The sequence below is a fragment of the Oncorhynchus tshawytscha genome, linkage group LG11 (genome assembly GCF_018296145.1).
Source record: "Oncorhynchus tshawytscha isolate Ot180627B linkage group LG11, Otsh_v2.0, whole genome shotgun sequence".
In the NCBI taxonomy this organism is placed as follows: domain Eukaryota; kingdom Metazoa; phylum Chordata; class Actinopteri; order Salmoniformes; family Salmonidae; genus Oncorhynchus; species Oncorhynchus tshawytscha.
Window position 1 is genome coordinate 6,689,613 of NC_056439.1, and position 13,926 is coordinate 6,703,538.

The 13,926-nt window shown below is 41.5% G+C and overlaps 1 protein-coding gene and 1 pseudogene across 5 annotated transcripts in view; both read right to left on the minus strand.

Annotated features, from left to right (window-relative positions):
• The window catches only part of LOC112262262 (zinc finger protein 554-like), a 141,488-nt gene that overhangs the window by 27,400 nt on the left and 100,162 nt on the right, over nucleotides 1-13,926 (minus strand). The window lies entirely within an intron of this gene.
• The window catches only part of LOC121847777, a 30,458-nt pseudogene continuing 21,244 nt past the window's right edge, over nucleotides 4,713-13,926 (minus strand).

The following is a 13,926-nucleotide window of genomic DNA, read 5'->3' on the forward strand; positions in this document are numbered from 1 at the left end:
CCGAGCTTTAAGTTTATTGCTAACACGACTCACAAAATCCTGGGGCTCCTTGACCCTCTTAACAAGTTACTGCAGTCTGAAACTACTGATTTGCAGACCGGTGTCAAACTTGACCGCAGTACCTATGGGTGAAAAACTGCTATGTGATGCTGAATTCTGAAAGCTTTGGGAGGCATTCCAGGAGGGAGGGCAGGAGCATATCTGCTCCAAGCAAATGATGGAGAGTCATGAGAAACTCTGCAAGAGTATCTATTTGAACAGCCTTGTCTCATAGACTAGAAGTAACAGAGTAAATCTGGGACACTCAAATTAGTAGGATATGTTTGGTATGCTTCAAAATTCAAAAGGCACTCACACATCTGAGCTATCTTTTTTGCAGGTGCATGGTAACAATTGAATACAATGAGAAAAAAGAAGAAACCCATATACAGGAATAGGATTCCAAATAAATGACATTATTACATGTTCCACCACCCATGTTATCTACATTATTAAATGTCCACGTGGGCTATGTAGGTAAAACCTCTCGTTCTCTCAAGCAGATCATTTGTGAACATAATGGTTGAAATCAGGAGAAACGACAGGTATTATCCAGTCAGCAGTACATTTTAATGACCTGAAATATGACATTTCTACCTTTTAGATTTTGTGGTATACAGAAAGTTAAGATATCAGACAGGGGAGTTGATATAAATAATACTCTGAGCAAAAATAATGTTTTGGGGATTTTCATCCAGACATTATTTCCTAAAGGTCTTAATGATGAAATGACTGTGAAATCGGCAAAAAAAAGAAACGTCCCTTTTTTTCAGGACCCTGTCTTTCAAAGATAATTCGTAAAAATCCAAATAACTTTACAGATCTTCATTGTAAAAGGGTTTAAACACTGCTTCCCATGCATATTCAATGAACCGTAAACAATTAATGAACATGCACATGTGGAATGGTCGTTAAGGCATTAAAAGCTTACAGACACTAGGCAATTAAAGTCACAGTTCTGAAAACTTAGGACATGAAAGAGGCCTTTCTACAGACCTTTAAAAACACCAAAAGAAAGACTCCCAGGGTCCCTGCTCATTTGCGTGAACGTGCCTTAGGCATGCTGCAAGGAGGCATGAGGACTACAGATGTGGCCAGGGCAATAAATTGCAATGTCCATAATGTGAGACGGCTAAGACAGCGCTACAGGGAGACAGCTGATCGTCCTCGCAGTGGCAGACCGTCCTCGCAGTGGCAGACCACGTGTAACAACACCTGCACAGGATCGGTATATCCGAACATCACAACTGCGGGACAGGTACAGGATGGCAACAACTGCCCGAGTTACACCAGGAACACACAACCCCTCCATCAGTTCTCAGGCTGTCCGCAATAGGCTGAGAGAGGCTGGACTGAGGGCTTGTAGGCCTGTTGTAAGGCAGGTCCTCACCAGACATCACCGGCAACAATGTCGGCTATGGGCACAAACCCACTGTCGCTGGACCAGACAGGACTGGCAAAAAGTGCTCTTCACTGATGAGTCGTGGTTTTATCTCACCAGAGGTGATGGTCAGATTCACATTTATAGTCGAAGGAATGAGCGTTACACCGAGGCCTGTACTCTGGAGCAGGATCGAGGTGGAGGGTCCGTCATGGTCTGGGGCGGTGTGTCACAGCATCATTGGACTGAGCTTGTTGTCATTGCAGGCAATCTCAACGCTGTGCGTTACAGGAAAGACATCCTCCTCCCTCATGTGGTACCCTTCCTGCAGGCTCATCCTGACATGACTCTCCAGCATGACAATGCCACCAGCCATGCTGCTTGTTCTGTGCGTGATTTCCTGCAAGACAGGAATGTCAGTGCTCTGCCATGGCCAGCGAAGAGCCCGGATCTCAATCCCATTGAGCACATCTGGGACTTGTTGGATCGGAAGGTGAGAGCTAGGGCCATTCCCCCCAGAAATATCCGGGAACTTGCAGGTGCCTTGGTCGAAGAGTGGGGTAACATCTCACAGCAAGAACTGGCAAATCTGATGCAGTCCATGAGGAGGAGAAGCACTGCAGTACTTAATGCAGCTGGTGGCCACACCAGATACTACCTGTTACTTTTGACCCCCCCCCCTCCCCATTATTCCATTTATTTTAGTCACGTCTGTGGAACTTGTTCAGTTTGTGTCTCAGTTGTTGAATCTTATGATCATACAAATATTTGCACATGTTAAGTTTGCTCAAAACAAACGCAGTTGACAGTGAGAGGACATTTCTAACACCCTCCCAACATATCCTCCAAACACTGGGTTCGAGGCCATTATCACTTTTATACAACAGGTTACCAACATATACAAATAATGATTTGACATATTTTCAATAAACTTGAATTATTCACCCTTCCACGGGCTATAGTCCTGACACAAATCTAGTGCTGCTACCCAATCCGGCTGGTTGTTCATTCTATCGGTTAGGTTGCCAGAGACGCTACCCTCTCTAACCAAATCGCTAACAGTGACAAAAAATAAAAATCAGTAACAGAATGACTGCAATTGAATTGGCCACAATAGGAAATCATAGTCTCAAAACAGTTACAGTAAAGCAGAGTAGACCACAGTAAAGTACAGCAAAGAAGATTATAGTTCAGTACAGTATAATGTAAAATACTCTACTGGACTTTACTGTAATGTCCAAACTTGTTAAACATAGAAGTCTATGATTGGTACAGATTTGGTCCGGTCTTGACCAACCAAATTTGGTCTTGTTTGGGTGCGGAGCTCATTAGAATAATAGCCAGTGTGTAGTATAATACTCAAACATGCAAAGGAGGATTACATTTTTCTACCTTGGTACCTATTCAGGATACATCACCATGAAGAGAATTACACTCATAATTATGCATTTCTATATAGTACAGATCAAGGACCCATGATGTCATTATGTTACTGGGTGTTGATCCACTTCACTGACTGTAGTTCAATCATCTACATTGTTTTTTTCAAACTCAAGGTGTCATATCATAGCTGACACATTCTTTCTGCAGACATATTTTAATCTTAATTCAGAGTTTTTGGGAAAAAAGTGGTCACAAAAAAACTGTTATTTTATCAAAATTTGCATCTGCACCGTTCCTCAAATAAATGTGTTTTAGTAACATTGTCAGTGGCAATTGTTAAAAGTAGACTTCTGCATATACAGTTGAAGTCGGAAGTTTACATACACGTAGGTTGGAGTCATTAAAACTCCCTTTTCCACCATTCCACAAATTTCTTGTTAACAAACTATAGTTTTGGCAAGTCGGTTAGGAGATCTACTGTGTGCATGACACAAGCAATTTTTTCCAACAACTGTTTACAGATTATTTCACTTTTATTACAGATTACTTTTATTAGAGACTATTACTTATAACTCACTGTGTCACAATTCCAGTGGGTCAGAAGTTTATATACACTAAGTTGACTGTGCCTTTAAAAAGCTTGGAAAAATTCCAGAAAATGATGTCATGGCTTTAGAAGCTTCTGATAGGCTAATTGACATAATTTGAGTCAATTGGAGGTGCACCTGTGGATGTATTTCAAGGCCTACCTTCAAACCCAGTGCCTCTTTGCTTGACATCATGGGAAAATCAAAAGAAATCATCCAAGACCTCAGAAAAAAAAAGTGGACCTCCACAAGTCTGGTTCATCCTTGGGAGCAATTTCCAAATGCCTGAAGGTACCAAGTTCATTTGTACAAACAATAGTATGCAAGTATAAACACCATGAGACTACGCAGCTGTCATAAGGCTCCGGAATGAGACACGTTCTGTCTCCTTGAGATGAACGTACTTTGGTGTGAAAAGTGCAAATCAATCCCAGAACAGCAAAGAACCTTGTGAAGATGCTGGAGGAAACAGGTACAAAATAATTTATATTCACAGTAAAACAGGTCCTATATCGACATGACCTGAAAGGCCACTCAGCAAGAAGCCACTGCTCCAAAACCGCCATAAAAAAGCCAGACTACGGATTGCAAATGCACATAGTGACAAAGCCCGTACTTTTTGGAGAAATGTCCTCTGGTCTGATGAAACAAAAATAGAACTGTTTGGCCATAATGACCATTGTTATGTTTGGAGGAAAAGGGGGAGGCTTGCAAGCCGAAGAACACCATCCCAACTGTGAAGCATGGAGGTGGCAGCATCATGTTGTGGAGGTGCTTTGCTGCAGGAGTGACTGGTGCACTGCACAAAATAGCTGGCATCATGAGGAAGTAAAATTATGTGGATATATTGAAGCAACATCTCAAGACATCAATCAGGAAGTTAAAGCTTGGTCGCAAATGAGTCCTCCAAATGGACAATGATCCCAAGCATTATTCAAAAGTTGTGGCAAAATGGCTTAAGGACAACTAAGTCAAGGTACTGGAGTGGCCATCACAAAGCTCTGACATCAATCCTATAGAAAATGTGTGGGCTGAAAAAGCGTGTGCGAGCAAGGAGGCCTACAAACCTGACTCAGTTTCACCAGCTCTGTCAGGAGGAATGGGACAAAATTCACCCAACTTATTATGGAAAGCTTGTGGAAGGCTACCCAAAACATTTGACCCAAGTTAAACAATTTAAAGGCAATGCTACCAAATACTAATTGAGTGTACGTAAACTTCTGTCCCACTGGGAATGTGATGAATTAAATAAAAGCTGAAATAAATCACTCTACTATTTTTCAGACATTTCACATTCTTAAAATATATTTGTGATCCTAACTGACGTAAGACAGGGAATTTTTACTAGGATTAAATGTCAGGGATTGTTTAAATGTATTTGGCTAAGGTGTATGTAAACTTCCAACTTCAACTGTAGGTGTATGTATGGTTTGTTAAACTTTGCAATCAATGGTTTTTGCTTAGCATACATAAAGTGAAAAAGTGAGCATCAGCGTCACTGTTAGCGTGGAAATGCACACTACATACATCTTCACTACTTCGTCAAGTAAAAATGAATTAAGGCACTATCATTCTCACTATAAAACACCTAAAGACAAAGTCTGTCACTCTTCATCAGTGACACATTTTTACAGACACCATCACACCAGCCATCACCATATTATCTACTCTGCCTCATCATACTTTTTCCTAAGTTCTCCTCATCCAGTTCCCTACTATATCCCAAACCAACAGAATTAACTACAAACTAACTAACTAACTAGTACTACGTTACATGTCACTATTCATGTGCATTTTCTGCTGGTGTATCCTGAGGTAGCTCCTCCCTGAGAACCTCTTCCTACAGTGCGTACAGGCGAACGGCCTCTCTCCCTTGTGGACCTTCAACTGCATCTTCAGCTGGTGGGAGAACTTATTCTTACACTGGGGCAGCTGTAGGGTTTCTCCCCTGTGTGGACCCTCTGGTGCCTCTTCAGGTTGGACGAGTGTGAGAAACTAGCCCGGCACAAGTGGCAGCCGAATGGTTTCTCCCCTGTGTGGACCCTCTGGTGCCTCTTCAGGTTGGACGAGTGGGAGAAACTAGCCCGGCACAGGTGGCAGCCGAACGGTTTCTCCCCCATGTGCAACCTCTGGTGGATTGCCACCTGTTGGGGGAAACGGAAGGCTTTCCCACAGAACGAACACGGGAAGCGCTTCTCTTTGGCGCCGCCACCTTTACTAATGCTGCTTCCATTACTGTCATTTGTCAATGGGCTTGTGTTGCCATTTAGTGTTGAGGCACAGGCATTGTCTGAGGTCTGGTTTAACATTAGGAGAGTGTGAGGAGGACGAAGGCCAGGGAGTGTCTGTGTTGTCGCAGGGTCCATGTTCCAATTGATAGATCCTATAGAAGGTAGGCTGAAGGCAGCATCTGTTACAGGGTTAACCTGAGGCCCAATCCGTCTCTCTGAATCACAACTATAGGAGCAGGACGGAGCATCGTTAGCAGAGTCTGTGTCTGTTCTCTCCCGCCGCATACAGACACCTCCCCTTCCCTGCAGACCAAATCTACCCCTCGCCCTGGTCTCAGCCAGTCTGTTGTCACGGAGTCTAAGATCGGATGTTGTTTTGTGTTCGACTGTCTGTTTCTGGTTGTGGTTAACAGTGTTGTTCCCCAGCCCAGAGTTGAGGACACTGTCCCATCCCCTGACATCCACTATGTCACCTCTGGTCCTGGCCTGCGAATCCAAGATGGCCACCCAGTCTCCTTTGTTAGCCTCCAGCCAACTACCTGCAGGAATAGGTCACAAAATAGACGTTAAAAATATGGCAAAGAAAACTCTACATATGGAGTTATATGGACAAAATAATAGCCAGGTGCATCACTATTCCCATTGAAGATCTATTACTGTATGTAGGCTATATGTATTTCTCTCTTACCTTGCTCCCCCATCTTTAGTCCACTCAGCAGATCAATGCTCTCTGCTTCATCTTCCATTGTCTCCTGTTTGACCAGCAGCAGATCAGGCTTCCCATCCTCCATGTCTATTGACTGCAATCGTAAAGGTTGGGTTTAGTTGGCACTATTTGGGTTGGACTTGTATCATTGAAAGGCATGTACGCAGACAACACTATTTGGATCCCCATCAGCTTTTGCCGAAGCAGCAGCAAAAGTCTTCCTGGGGTCCACAAAAAAACACAAAGGACGACAAGTAACAAAACACTTAGTGATAGACAAGGACAGTCTCACAAATTTAAAATACTATATACAAACAATACAACAACAACAAAAATGTGTGTGTTAGTGTGTCGCCTCACAGACCCCACCGATCAATGAGATGCTTGAGTAATAGGAGATGGAAGGGAGTTCCATGCGATCACGGCTCAGTATAATACTGTGCGTTTCCGTGAATTTGTTTTCGGACTTGGGGACTGTGAAGAGACCCGTGGTGGCATGTCTTGTGGGGTATGTACGGGTGTCTGAGCTGAATGTTATTTGATTATGCAGACAACCTGGAATTTTCATCACAGTAATATTTCCGGATGAAAACTGGAATAGAAGCAGTTCATCTCTCGTCAACCCTTTAGTGCTCCTGAGTGGCGCAGCGGTCTGAGGCACTGCATCTCAGTGCTTTGAGACAGATGCAGCTTTGCTCGGTAGGTCTTTCTTTGCTGCACTTGACCATATTACCAGACAGTAATCAAGATGGGTAAAGACCAGACCCTTAACAGTTGATTTTACAGTGCAGGTGATTTGTACTGTAACACAGAACAACAGACAGGCCCCTCCCCATCTTCACAACAACTCTCATTTTGACTTGACAATGATCAGAGTGGTGAAGAGGAGCTCCTCGGAACCTGAGAGTTCGGAAGTAATTTAGCCATTCAGTGTAGTCTTAGCGATCTAGATGAGCTATTTATGCAAGTTGTCATGTCAATTAACTTGTGACATTCCTGGATTACTCATTATACTGATAGTCAGATTTAATCAAGTAATTCAATAGTCAGTTTAAAAAAGGTTAAGGCTACAAGACTGTAAATATCTGGCTGTGTTGGCAAAAATCACTACATATCCCATTGAGCCAAGCGGGGAGAGGCTGTCCGTTGTCACAGTTCCAAGACCAGTCAGAAACGTCCAGCTAACCCTACGCCAATGACGCCGGTGGATCTCAAAACTGAACTTGAATCCCCGTTAAGTAGCAATGATATCCTTCACCAACGTCATCTTATGACAGACATCTCAAACCAGATATGACTGTTCAACAAAACATAATTACATTTTTTCCCCAGCTAATTACTTAGTTACATGATTGTATAACTAGCAAAGAAGTTTTGAAATTGAGGGTGCAGTATTTATGAAGTTTGGCATAGTTCAGCTAGCCAGCTAGTTTAGCCCACTGAGGTATAATAAGAACGTTTTAGCCAGGGAAAACAAGCTTGGGCCTAGTGAGCATGTGCACTAGGCTAATTAAGGAGACAGATTGTAGTTATGCCCTGATTAGTCATTGAAATGATTGTCAATATCAAAAGGTTTTGTTATAAATTACCCATCAAAATGAATGATGGAGAATAATTGGGATTTCTACCCATAATATAACTTAAGGTACTCCAAAGTATTTTTCCATTGGGTTTTAGGTCATTTATCTTGGTTTGGTAATATAATTTCATAATTTTGTTAAGTTTTGTAAAAAAAAATACAAATCTACATTATGTCAAAGCTGAGCTGCCTGGCTGACTTTGCCACCTATTTTGCATTATTTATTTGAACGAGTGTTGTCATGATACCAGCATTTTACAAACGATACAATACCAGGCCAAGTATCACGACACCGAATAGTATCACGATACCATGGTTGGGGGGAAAAATCTGTGGCTTAGCATCCTGTGCGCACCGTTCACCGGACGCTTGTTGACGTTTTCAAAAATGCCTCCAAAAACCTGGCACTGAAATTCTGACTTCTACTCAATACAACACATTGAATTTAACTTCACAGTGTTTAACAGAACACGGCATAGAAGGGCTGATTTGCTGATATTTGCAAAGGCATACCTGTGATTTAGCTGGAGGAATGGGAGGAAGGAATATACTGTACATGCATATTTATCTGCATGTCATTGTGCTAGTAAGGGGAAAAACACTGCATGAAACCTTTACTCTTTAGTTAACAGGCACACACACAGTCGCCCTCACTCTCAAAAACACACACACACACCACTCTCTCCCCCACAAACACACACTGCTCCCAACTTTTACGTTAGGCACCAAACTGAATTTAAGGAGCACCAGAAAGACATTGATTTTTGATTTAGTTTAGGCTTACATTAGGCCTATGTGAATCCTACCCTTTGAAGCACATGTCATGAGCAGCAGACCCTTTTCTTTCTTCCTGTGCCAATCAAATTTGCCTAAATTTACTGTCAAGTTACCAGGTTGTTAGCTAGCTACAGTAGGTAACACGACCGAACAACGCTGTTAGTTATCAAACCAATAATTAGCGACCAGGGATTCGTTTAAAAATGGCCCGCGACATGACTTGTGAAATTATGTCAAATGTGTGCGAATCCCGATAGAAAGAAAAAAAGGCATCTCCGGTAATATTTGTTTAACCGTTTAGGTTAGAGACGAGTCGTTTTCTTTGCTGTAAAGCTGCAAGCATGCGTGTCGCAAAGCAGTGCTTGGTTTTCCATCTGACACTCAGAGGCTGCATGACAGTGAACTTGCAAAGTCTACTCAGACTGATCTGTGCTCCTTGTTATAAAAAGGCGAGGACATTTTACAATTTATCCACATTGCTAACTTTGTGCGCTGCTCCAATGTAATACATTTACAAATCTAACAGAAGACTCATCAGGGTCTGCATCCCCGCTCGCCATCACGGCAAAATGATATATATATTTTTTAAATGACAGAGGAAGACACACACATGAAGAGCAGACGGAGAAAAGCAGGTGAGTGAGGGCTGGTAGGGGATGAGGCTGGCTGATTTACAGCTGCCACGTGATATGCCCATGAAAGTTGAGTGGATATTACTGGACCTGCTTAAACAAGACACTCTGTGTGCAATAATAGTGTTTAACATGCTTTTTGAATGACTACTTCATTTCTGTATCCCCCACATACAATCATCTGTAAGGTCCCTCAGTCAAGCAGTGAATTTCAAACACAGATTCAACCACCAAGACCAGGGAGGTTTTCCAATGCCTGCAAAGAAGTGAACATATTGGTAGATGGGTAAACATATTTTTTAAAAGCAGGCATTGAATATCCCTTTGAGCATGGTGAAGTTATTAATTACATTTTGGATGGTGAATCAATACTCCCAGTCACTACAAGAAACAGGTGTCCTTCCTAACTCAGTTGCCGGAGAGGTAGGAAACCGCTAAGGGATTTCACCATGAGGCCAATGGTGACTTTTAAAACAGTTACAGTTTAATGGCTGTGATAGAATAAAACTGACGATGGATCAACAACATAGTTACTCCACAATACTAACCTAATTGACAGAGTGAAAAGGAGGAGGCATGTACAGAATAAAAATATTCCAAAAACATGCATCCTGTTTGAAACAAGGTACTAAAGAAATACTCTTTTAATACAGCTATAATCTCAGCCAATGGTGCTTCTACAAGTTGACTCAGGGGTTTGAATAGCTATGTAAATGAGTTATTTCTGTATTTCATCTCAAATAAATATGCAAAAAATGTCTGAAAAATACGTTCTCACTTTGTCATTATGGGATATTGTGTGTACATGAGTGAGAAAAAAATACATTATATCCATTTTGAGTTCAGGATGTAACAACAGGTATTAATACTTTCCAAAGGCACTGTAATTAATATGGGCTAATCTTAGCCCTTTCCTGGGTAACTTACCTGAGATGGACATAATATGAAGGGAGAAATAATAACGGTTTCGCTAAGTCAGTCAATCAGGCACCTGTGAGTGACAGTTGGTGTACGTATGTGATGTTGGGCTGAAGCTACTGACCCGGAAGCTTGGCTCTCTCACTCCTCCCGGGCTTTTGTGACAGAGGGTGGACAATGACTTTGTCGTAATAGATGTAAGCAATGTCCCCATGCTATCTGGCAGCTTTCATATAGCTGGGATAAGCTCTTTCTGCCTCTGGCGTACAACTTCAGAGAAGTCCTCGTTGAGGAAGATGTTGGTTCATCTCAAGTTCTTGGGTCTCTCCAGAAGAGCCATATTGTCCTTGAACCTTAGAAACTTGACCACTATCAGCCTGGTCTGTCACCTGGGCTGGTTACATGTTTTCCAGACCTGTGGACGTGCTCCACCTCAATATTCTTTTGATCCATCTTCAGCTTTTCAGTGATCATTTTCTCCTCTAACTCCATCCAGGTCTCATGTGTAGACTCTGGTAGGCCATCCACAACAATGTTATTCCTCCTGGATTGTCCCTAGATAGTCTGTTTTCCCAGTCATCTGTAATAATGATTTGCTGATATCATCTCATGTGGATTTAGTTTGTTGTCATCTTGCTGCAAGTCTCTTCCATATGACATTCACCTATCTCTGGTCAGATCGTCCATTATTTTGTTAGTCGAGTCCACCATTATTTGGACAAAGCTCTTGAAGCCATTTTTCTGTTGCTGTAACAATGCTTGTAGACATTTTTGTTGATTTACACTGTCCTCTCCAACCTTCTTTGACTTTGGGCGGCATGATAGTAGCAACATAGGCTAACGCTGGTACTCCACGCAATTTCAGCCAGCACAGCTCGCAGGGCCGATGGGAAAAGTAACAAACAGCAGGGATTTAAACAGCCACAAACTCAGGACTATCCGCGGTCCCAGCCACAAGGGCTAATCGCGTTGCAGGCTGTGTTCAAATTGTAAAAGAAACCTGGCTAGCTTGATAGCTAGCAACTAGTCTAGCTGCGTCGTTAAGCAGCAGCTCTTCAGACTTCAGGGTTTGGCAGTGTCCCGGAACAGAAAGTAGCGGTCCACAGCAACTGAGCTAACCACGTCACAGGATCCAAATTAAACAGGTAGGGTAGTTAAAAAAAACAACAACAAAGGGACATTTTTCAGTAACACTTTTTTTTTTAACTGAGCGCTCTCGCATTCCGCTTTCAGCATGCGATGCACGCTGAAGACGTCACTATGCAAGCACTCAGGGGTGTGCCATTGCCACTTGAGCAGGCTAGAAATGCTGCAATCGGACCTTGACGCTTTACAGAAAGACCTGGTTGGTTTAAAATGTGTACTTAATTGTAGGCCAGACTAAATACATGTTCTCTAATTCTCGCAAAAATGTTTCAGATGGGCTACATTTCTATTCATTGGATTGTTGGTTCTCCCATCGATCAGGTTCCCAATTGTAAATATCTGGGCATTTGGATTGACAAAGATTTAATGTTCCAAAACAAAGTTACGGATGAGCTAGTTAAACTAAACTTGAAAGTGGGATTATTTTCTAGAAATAGATATTTCCTTTCCCGGAATAGCAGAAAGCAGATTGTACAGTCAACTTTTCTGATAGTTTTTGAAAACGGTGACACCATTTACAAGATTGCCGCAGCCACTAGTTTTAAACCTTTAGACGTCGTCTACCATAGTGCCATTTGTTTTATCACAGGTGAGTTTTAATATTCACCACTGCATTCTGTATCAAATTGGCTGGTCCTCATTAAAGTCCCGAAGATCACTTCATTACTCCTTATTTGTTTGTTTAATTGTTTACAAAGCTCTACTACACAAGCTTCCAACTTACCTAACTTTGTTGTTAAAGTACAAAAATCATGAGATACCAAACCCATTCATACGGTTGGTTAACACTTGAGTTTCCTCGGGTCTCCGCCAAACTAGGTAAATCCACTTTTTGTTATAATGCACCTTATTGCTGGAACCAACTACAAAATACATTACAATTGGATGTTCTGGTGCCGCTCGGGCAATTTAAAATATTGATTGGGGGCCATCGTAACTTTTTCTTGAATATTTGTGTAATTCTGTATTTTTGTTTGTTTTACATTATATCGGATTTGATTATGAATTGTAAAAGCAGGGCCCACTTGTGAAAGAGACCCTGGTCGCAATGATGACTAAGTCAACATCAGGGCCGGTATCTAGAAGGTGTCTTCGAGTAGGAGGGCTCATCTAGGATCAAATTTGATTGGTCACATACACAGATGTTATTGCGGTTGTAGCGAAATACTTGTACGTCTCAGCGTAATAATGCTGATCTAGGATTAGGTCCCCATCTGTTTACATATCTTTATTCATTAGAATCTAAAAGGCTAAACAGATCCTAGATCAGCTACCCTGCTCTGAGAGGCTTTGTAGATACGAGCCCTGACCTACTAACATGCAGACAGTAGTTTAGAGTGGGCTCACCTCAGTGAGACTGTGTGTGATCCTGTGCTGCTCAGCTGGTTCCTCTGTGGGTTCAGGAGGTGTAGTCTGGTTTTCCTCCATGTCCATGGTCCCCTCAGGGTTCCCCAGACTCTCCTCACACCCCTCCTCCTTCACCAGCAGCACCTCTGGACCCTCCTCCTCCTGGAAGAGACAGGTGATACAGATTACACAGACATATACTCCCTCAGGTACGTACACACAGATAATAAACACACTTTCATCATTGAGTGTTTACCCATCCCCACTGCGTTTGAGTCCTATAATCTAGTTACATAATTACTTTATTGTTGTTAAACCCATCATAGTGGACATGTTGTGTGTAAAAAATAATTCAGCTATAATAAGTTCTAAGTCGCCATCAGACAAACCTGACTAAACTATTTTGAGGTGTACAGTAGGTGTTTGTTAGTGTGTGGGTATGTGTAGGTATATTTAGTAAGTGTATATTGGTTATAAAGCACTGTCAGGTGTATGCAGAATAGGGTGAGATCAGATGTGAACTAAAGAAAGTCTCAAAGTCTACATGAAAAGTCCCATTTTGTATTTATTAAACACACGTTTTAAATACACCATATGAAAACCACATATACACGTCTCAACTACAAATCTCCATGATAAACTACATAAATTCTCATTAAAAAGTGTCTTGGGAAAGAAATGAAGTAGTTGAATGGAAGTAATGAAATAGGCATTTATGAACGTCAGAGCCTATACAATACAAACAATATATAAACATACTTTTTAGGCTTATATGCCTAGGGCTGGGCGATACGGCCTAAAAATCATTTAGATTTTTTCAAACTTATGGGTGATTCATGATCTATATCTCGATTTTCTAAAGTTCTAAATAAGCTTTGTTGCACAATTAAAAAAGGTCAATACAATTAATTTCAAACAGTCATAAATAAATCTAATGAATTCAGGGTTTGTAAAATTATACCTAGGCTAAATATGACCTTCCACAACCATAAGACCCACAAATAATGTAATTATTTTATCAAAATATTTTAAACAGCTTTTTTTTGCATTAATCACTGACCTAGCTTTCAAGTCTATGAAAATGCAATTTATGTTACAAATTTAACCAGAACCCTGCATAACGTGCATTCACTAATAATGACTATCTCCTTGTAGCTGAAAATTAACACCAGTCTCATAAACAATCTCTCAAGCACAAGC